This window comes from Pezoporus wallicus, unplaced genomic scaffold (assembly GCF_028554395.1).
Source record: "Pezoporus wallicus isolate ANWC-B61680 ecotype Strahan unplaced genomic scaffold, APGP_CSIRO_Pwel_v1 contig_4191, whole genome shotgun sequence".
Taxonomy (NCBI): domain Eukaryota; kingdom Metazoa; phylum Chordata; class Aves; order Psittaciformes; family Psittacidae; genus Pezoporus; species Pezoporus wallicus.
In genome coordinates this window covers 2,542,692-2,551,789 of record NW_026641383.1, presented here as the reverse complement: position 1 = coordinate 2,551,789, position 9,098 = coordinate 2,542,692, and positions in this window count along the sequence as shown.

Below are 9,098 nucleotides of genomic sequence, written 5' to 3'. Positions count from 1 at the left end.
TTCACCTGTAATTCAGTGGAGAGAAACATGCTGTTCTAGACAGATTCAAATGGGAGCAAAACTGCTCTGACTCAACCTGTGTAGGAGCCTCTCTCTTTACATTGTCAAAAAGATAATCCCAAATTGTCTTGCTGATGTTAGCACAGGAAACCAGCTACAGAACAAGGATCTGAATGCAAATTTCCATAGTCTCAGTCTATTCAAGTGACACTTCACGTGGCTGAGAGGTGGTAAGAGGAGCTAGGAGAGAGCTCCCCATGGTACATGGCTGATGTTGCTGTGCTGCTCTCAGCCATGTTCTGTGGAATCCGGCAGTCTTCTCATCTGTCATATGCAGTTGCAGTGCAGGGGAGAAGCTTACACAGCTGGGTTTATTAATCACTATCCCTCCAGAAGCTATGGGAAGCAGGAAAGATCTGGGGCCTCTGTAAGTCAAAATTTAAAATTGTAGAATCATAGAATAGTTAGGGTTGGAAAGGACCTTAAGATCATCTAGTTCCAGCTCCCACTGCCATGGGCAGGGACACCTCACACTAAACCATGCCACCCAAGGCTCTGTCCAACCTGACCTTGAACACCGCCAGGGATGGAGCATTCACAGCTTCCCTGGGCAACCCATTCCAGTGCCTCACCACCCTTACAGTGAAAAATTTCCTCCTTATATCCAATCTAAACTACCCCTGTTTGAAGTCTGAACCCATTACCCTTTGTCTTGTCGCTACAGTCCCTAATGAAGAGTCCCTCCCCAGCATCCCTATAGGCCCCCTTTCAGATACTGGTGCTATGAGGTCTCCACACAGCCTTCTCTTCTCCAGGTTGAACAGCCCCAACTTTCTCAGCCTATCTTCATACAGGAGGTGCTCCAGTCCCCTGATCATCCTCGTGGCCCTCCTCTGGATTTGTTCCAACAGTTCCATGTCCTTTTTATGTTGAGGACACCAGAACTGCACACAATACTCCAAGTGAGGTCTCACAAGAGCAGAGCAGAGGGGCAGGATCACCTCCTGCTGGTCATGCTCCTTTTGATGCAGCCCAGGATACAGTTGGCTTTCTGGGCTGCGAGTGCGCACTGCCAGCTCATGTTCATTTTCTTGTTGACCAACACCCCCAAGTCCTTCTCCACAGGGCTGCTCTGAATCTCTTCTCTGCCCAACCTGTAGCTGTGCCTGGGATTGCTCCGACCCAGGTGTAGGACCTTGCACTTGGCATGGTTAAACCTCATGAGGTTGACATCAGCCCACCTCACAAGCGTGTCAATGTCCCTCTGGATGGCATTCCTTCCCTCCAGCGTATCAACCGAACCACACAGCTTGGTGTCATTGGCAAACTTGCTGAGGGTGCACTCAATCCCCCTGTCCATGTCAGCGACAAAGATGTTAAACAAGACCGGTCCCAACACCGATCCCTGAGGGACACCACTCGTTACTGGTCTCCAGCTGGACATTGAGCCATTGACCACAACACTTTGCTTTCGGCCCTCCAGCCAGTTCTTTATTCACTGAGTGGTCCATCCATCAAATTGATGTGTCTCCAATTTAGAGACAAGGATGTTGTGTGGGACAGTGTCGAATGCTTTGAACAAGTCCAGGTAGATGACATCAACTGCTCTACCCCTGTCCAATAGTAGCCCCATCATAGAAGGCCACCAAATTGGTCAGGCAGGATTTCCCCTTAGTGAAGCCATGCTGGCTGTCACCAAGCACCTTGTTGATTTTCATGTGCCTTAGCATGCCTTTCAGGAGAATCTGCTCCAAGATTTTGCCGGGCACAGAGGTGAGACTGACTGGTCTGTAATTTCCTGGGTCATCCATTTTCCCCTTCTTGAAAATGGGGGTTATATTTCCCTTTTTCCAGTCATCGGGAACTTCACCCAACTGCCATGATTTTTCAAATACGATGGCCAGCGGCTTCGCAACTGCATTCACCAGCTCCTTCAGGATGCGTGGATGGATTTCATCAGGTCCCACGGCTTTCTACATGTTCAGGTTCTTAAGATGGTCTCGAACCAGTTTCTCTCCTACAGTGGGCCCAAGGTCTTCATTCTCACAGTCCCTGTGTCTGCCTTCCAAGAATTGGGTGGTGAGGTCAGTGCTTTGCCAGTGAATACTGATGCAAAGAAGTCATTAAGAACCTCAGCCTTCTCCAAATCCAGGGTAGCCAGTTCTCCTGAGAGCTTCCATAGAGGGACCACATTGTCCCTAGTCTGTTTTTTATTCGCTACGTACCTATAGAATCCCTTCCTGTTATCCTTAACATCCCTAGCCAAATTTAGGTTTTTTTTTTAGCCCAGCTGGGCCTTAGCTTTCCTAATGTGGTCCCTAACTTCCTGGACAACCTCCCTGTATTCTTCCCATGCCACCTGTCCTTGCTTCCACCTTTTATAAGCCTCTTTTTTCCTTTGAATTTTCCTCAGGAGCTCCTTATCCATCCAAGGAGGTCTCCTGGCCCTCCTGCTGCATTTCCTTCTAGTTGGGATGCAACACTCCTGAGCTTGTAGCAGGTGATCCTTGAATATCAACCAACAGTCTTGGCCCCACCTGCCCTCTAGGGCTATATCCCACGGAACCTTATTGAGCAGGTTCCTGAAGAGGCCAAAGTCTGCTCTCTTGAAGTCCAGGGCAGTGAGCTTGCTACATGCTCTTTTCACTGTCCTGAGGATCTTGAATTCGACCATCTCGTGATCGCTGCATCCAAGGCTGCCCTGGAGTGTCACATTTCTAAGGACCCCTTCCCTGTTGGTGAGCACAAGGTCAAGCATGGCACCTCTCCTTGTCGGCTCCTCTGTTACTTGTAGAAGGAAGTTGTCTTCCACACAGTCGAGGAACCTCCTGAATCATAGAATGGTGAAAGTTGGAAAGGACCATAAAACCATGTAGTTCAACCCCCTGCCATGGGCACAAGTGTTTGTGGGCTGCTATCACCAGGTATTTTTCTGAGTGGCTCTTCTGTTGAAGAGCACTGCAAAAGCTAATGAAGAAAACAAATGCAGAGATTTTAATGAAAGCAGTTTGGGCTGTTCTGAGGGATCTACAACTAGAAACCAGAACATTTTTGAAGGAGTCCACTTGTTTTTCCGCCCTTTAAAAATCACAGACAGAAAATACAAAATACAGGGAAAGAGCTACATAGTCTTTTTGGTCTAGATTAGACAAACAGTTATGGTAGAGCTGAGGACATGCAATGCTTGTACTTACATACATAGGAAATGTTCTGGATTATGCTCTGCGTGGTGGGAATGAACATGCCTATCTGGGTAATCTTTCTTTTGACTGATTATTTTTCATGATTCAATAAAGATAATTGGATACTTGTCTGCATTATTTGCAGTTACAGCAAGTATGAACCCCCTTGTGTGTCCATTTGGGATTCTAGAGTAAGTAGTCTTTGACAGTGACTCAGTATTCCCTTAAATATTTTCTACAGATTTAGAGACAGATGCATTAATCATACTGCATTTTTCCTCTGGTTTTACTGGAAGAGTGTTGGATCAGGTTAGATATAGATCTGAGCTGCTAAGACGAAAACATGTCAAGGATGGTTTAAATGTATTTTTATTGTATTTCAGGGCACAATCATGGACTAACTTAAGCATTACATTTCTGTAATTTTATGAAGAAAAGTATGGACTAAAGAGAAGTTCTTCCTAAACCTGAAGGTCATGTTGTGGCCCTCTGGCAAAGCATGTTTACTTCTTTAAGCTTGCTGATGGGAAGACAAGGTCTGTTTAGTTCAGCCACCCATTCCGAAGCAGCTCTGACCTGGCCTTAATTTTGCTGCCTAGGAAGTAGAGGTTATATGTACAAACATCTCTGGGATTGGACTTGGGGAGGGATGATGGGTGGCAGCAGGACATGTCTGGGTGGAAGTCTCCACAAAGGAGATGATGGCATGCAGTGTGCTTAAAACTTCAACACTGTTTTTGTACAGTGGCAGCAGGAATCCTCTATCAGAATTTATTGTATCACTAGAAAATCTGATTACTAATATCCCATGGCTGATGCTATTAACACCTTTGCTCTCCATTTGGAAAAAGATGGCAAATTGCATTTTGAAGGCTTTCATCGCATCCTAAAAACTCAAGAAAATAAGATGCCATTGGCAGGAAGTGCTAAAATTATAAATTATAAACCCAGACAATCAGGTCCATTCTTCATAGCATGGAAATCTGCCACTGAAATACAGTGAAATACATTGGTCCTGAGTATTTTGATAAAGGGAGGTCACTCAGCCAGCCACAGAAAGTGAATGGATTTCAGAGGCTGGGTAAATGGGAAATAATGAATTTGGGCTCCGTTTCACCTGGAGCGTTTGGATCCCTGCAAACTGTTTCCCTCTGTTACACTTCATGCTCTTTGCAGTACAGGTCTTCAAGGATTGCATTACAGCTGTTTTAGAAGGGAAGCTGGTATTTAATTTGCTTCTGTGGCAGGAGTCTGGAGAAGGGTTTTGGTGGGGGAGTGGTGAAGAAAGGGCATTTCAGGCCTAGGTCCTGGAGAGAAGCCAGAAGATAGATAAGGTGACCTCTGTTTCCTCTGTTGTCTGTGATGCTGTGCTTGTTCTAGGTTTTGAGCTCCCTTGCAAGGTACCAGCTATTGTTAAGCTGAAGCTGAAACATGATTCTTCTGGCAAAACTCTGACCCTGTCCCATTTTGGAGGGATCTGGGTGCTGAAAGGTGACATATGTGCATAATTTAAGTTATCTGATTTCAAAGTAGAGAAGTTGTTAGGCTGCATGAAAAGCATTTCCCTGTGACAGTTTCATAGCCTTTCCTGCTGCAAGCATGTGAATGCCTCAAAACAAAAATACACTTTGAAAGAATGGTTTGCATTGCCAGTATTTCTTGTTAGGAATTCTCAGGAATATTCCAGCTGTAAGTGCTGACAGATATAATCCTCCTTGTTTTACAGCAGCAGATGAAATCATCGTAGTTCTAGCATACAACAGAGGCCACATGATACGACTGGAAGTCAGGTGTCTGCAGGGAACTTTTAATAAACTTGGTCCTGGCAGTGAAGTTTGCTTGTGCCTTTGGGCCCTTTACTTAATCCCTCTGACTCAGTTTCCTCATCTACAAGGCAAACCTCAGAATACCCTCAGTGAATGCCATTAGCAAAGTCAACAGTTACCCACAGTTATTTCCTTGTTTAAGTGGAGGAAGATGGGCAGACTTTGGAACCACCACCATGTGGTTCCTTTTTACAATTTTTTCAACTTTTAACTTTTCAACTCCTGCCTTTCCCAACACATTTAGCATGGAAAGCTCTGATACATCCTTTGCTGTGTAAGGTTTTCACCTTTAACAACACTGTTATGCAGTGGTTTTGATTTACTGCCACATCAAAAGATCCAGCTTACTTCAATCACCTCCCATATTTTCTGTGTTACCAGCTCAACTTTGAGTTGTTTAATATGAACAGTTTGCTGGATGCTCAATGATAACATGTAGAAACCTTGTGGAATTTGACGTTAACAGGATCCTGCTCATAAAGGTGCCTGCCATTTGTTGGTAAAAGAAAAGGAGTAAATTTTCTGGGTGCCAGACAGTCCGTGGTTACACTTAACTGTCAGCAGGCAGCACTGTGGGACGTTGGTTGCATATGCTTTGTGTGTACCTGCAAGTTTTCAGTACTTGATGGCAACAGAACTTCTAAAATAGAAGGGTAATTGGAGGAAAGGATTTGTTTCATCTTGAAAGGATGGGCCTTGGAGAACAACTTGCCTATTTTATTAAAAAAAATAAAAATACTGGTTTAATGGAATCTTGCAAGTTTGGCCACATTATGAACATATAAATAATTTATTGGTTTCTTCTAGTTCCATATTGTGAAGTGATAGTTGCATTGCATTACCACAGTATTAGATTCCTTGGTGACCTATTAGTTCAGAATTGAGGTTAAGACAGCCCTTTTATAAAATAAACAATAACTTAGTAAGTTGGAAGTGTCAGGAAAACTTCCAACACTTACTATGGGGTAAGTCCAGAAGTCCCTACTTGGGTGTCAGCATCTAACATTAGCTCCTTGCTTTAAGTGCCTGAGTCACACAGCCCTGTCAAATGACTCTGTGGGTACTTTTATAAGGGCACTCCAACATGAAGGTGCTGAAAAACAGTTTGAAATCAAAACAAAAGTCTTTGGTGTCTTTTCAAGAGCTTGAAAGGCAGCCAGGGACTTTTCAGCAGAGCAGCATGTTACTGTATTAACACCAGACAAATAATAGTGGTGATTGCAACTGGGAAGTCTGTGCAGGGCATGCTGTAGAGGTCTGCACTTTCCAAAGTGGTTGTTAAGACACCTCACAAAGTCAGTATGCTTTCTTCTCTGGGAAAAATAATAATTTCTACTAATTTTTGCTGTTTTCTGCTGCATAAAATAACCTTTCTTCCTTCTCTGTAGTACAAGATTATTGGCTCATGACAGCTGCTCAAAACACTACACTGAATATTTGTTGGGAGCTGTGCTCCCGTCTGCCTGCTCACCGAGAAGCTTCCTTCATAGATTATAGGACAGTACTGGAAAGCAGATCAGCTAAAGGGAATTGGAGAAGACAGTCAAATTGTAGTTTGGCACTGCCACATTGCTTGTGCCCCTTACAAAGGGTGCAGTACATCTGCACTGCCTATGTCTCAGGGCAGAAGAGAGAGGAAAAAATGCTGCATCTGGCAGAAATTTGCCTTTGGGAAGTGGATGTCCAAGTGCTAGATCTTACCCTGGAATTAGTCCTTATGCTTGTTGAGACCAGTTGAGAGCTTCCTGCTAATTTTGAGGGAGGTGGGGCTTATGTTCAAAGTAGTTGTAATGCAGTTGTCCACAATGAGAAACAGTTGAGCTTTCTGCATGTTCCCAGCCTGTGTTTTCCAATTATTCTGTTACTGGTGTGTAGATACTGCCATTTTGGCTTAGGTCTTGGAAATTTTGTGCTTCTTAAACTTAACTCTGATTGTCAGGGGTAGAACCATGTGTGATTCTTAAACCAAGTGGGAGTGGCTTCAAAGATCTCTTGGGTTTGGCTCTTTTACATTGTCAACCCAAATTTACTGTTTTCAAGAGGTCAGCTGACCCTGATGTCTCACTCCTGTGAAGCAGTAGCCCAGCTGACCGACCTGGATCTCTTTCTTGTTTCAGCCGTACTCTGTCACAATCAGTCCATACAGCTCTTTTGTTGGTTGCTGATTACATCATACCTCGCTGCAGAGGTGCATGATGATGCTCTTTCCCTTAGAATGGGAATGCTTTATTTTACAGAGAAGAAATAGGATCATTTCCTGTGTGAGACACTCTGAGGATTAATGGGTCTGTCAAGATCCATAATCAGCAGCTTAGCAGAGCTGACACATGAAAGGACCGCAGTGCTATGTGAACCACCTTCAGGCTTGAAACTGTTTCTGTAGTTCGGTCCCAGAGAGGTGAATGAACATGAACTCAGAATTCAATTACTTCCTCATCAGCCCCAGTGGAGATCCATCTGCATGCCAGGAGAGACCATTGCTGAGCAAGAACATAATGTTGCCCTCGTGGGGACCTCTCCTGTCCTTCAAAGCCTGCATGTTTGGCTGGTAAATTTCAGGGATTTCTGTCTACCTGACAAATCTGTAGTTCTCAACAGTATGTCCTGCTTTCTAGAGACGTGGGGGCAGATCCTGGTCCCATGTGAACTGATAGAAGAAACTTCTCTTCAGTGGGATATGCCCTGAGGGATTTTCAGGGTGAAAGGACAAAGGGTAAAGCAAGATGAATAATTTTGAGTTCTTTATTTTTCAGATAGCAGATGTAGCCTTTTGGGGGTCAAATCTTTGCTCAGGCAAGATTTCCTATTTACCTGTCCCTGGATGGAGGGGGAAAAAAAGCCAAAGAAAAATGATCTACAGATAGAGAATAGTCTTTCCTGCAATGACCGTGTGTCTTTCAGTTTACCAGTTGGAGGAAAAACTGTAGGCTGCCTTTATAGCATTGGATGAGATTAATAGTATCTATGGCATGCTTCTGGCCACAGCATGTATTAAGTAGAGAGAGCAATGGCTTATTTTGTGGCTGTAACTCTTCCGTAGGCTGCAGGGGTGGCGAGGGTGTTTTGCTTCTGAATTTTGCAAGACATAGCCCTAAAACTGCCGTATCTCTGACTTGTTCAGTACTGTGAGCTGAAGCAAAAACCTTTCAGTGAAAAGGAATCTTCTGTGTATTTTGAATGTTTAATAGTATTTCATTAAATCATTCTCCTTCCTCTGATTCTTCTGCTTGATGCATTCCCTTGTGCACCCTTTCTTGGTTCCTGTGTCTGGAAGAAAGCCAAGCCTGCTTGTCTTTGGTGGGAGACTTGCCAGGGAAAACCAGTAAGCCAATGGTTTGTATAGTGAAATTCCAGTCTGGGTATGATTCTCCCAGTGGCACTGAGAAGCTGAAGGGCATTGGCACAGTGAAACCCTACCCTGGCTGGTCGCTGGTCTTTCCAGTCTAGGATGTGATTTATGAGTTGGCCCCAAAGGTTCACATCCCATCCTTCAGCTGCAGGTAGCTCCTATGGCTTTCAGTGAGAGTCACCCATCACGTTCAACAGAGCCTCAAAAAGTTGTTATTAATCATTTACCCACAAACCTTTCACATGAAACCACAGTCCAGCTGTAAAAGTTTCCCTTTTCCTGAGATGGGCTAGTGAATCTGAAAGGTGCTGCCTTGGATCTGTTTTTCTTTTGGCTCTCCTTTCACCCTGAGTTTTATTTGTATTTCCCCCTGTGGTGCTGACAGGATAATAATATTGTAACATTGTCACATCTGGTTAGGGAGAGGGGCAGGAGGAGGAGGAAATGAGGAACTCTCCTCTGAACTAACCTCAACTCTGCTCTAAAAACAAATGAACACAGGAAACTCTGCAGTGAGTGGGCTGCAGCCTCCCTCCCTTCTGCAGCGGGATGTGTCTTGCCTTTTTTGTGCACCCAGCGCTCTCATTAACTTCAGTGAACTCCAGAGACCCTGGCACATGAAGATTCAGAAAGTCAGTGCTAATGCAACCTTTGATCTACTTTTTTCTCCCCGAAGTCAGTGGGAGACTCAGATGCTCAGGAATGTCTGTTCAGATCTGAACGTCAGAGTGCTTCGCTTTT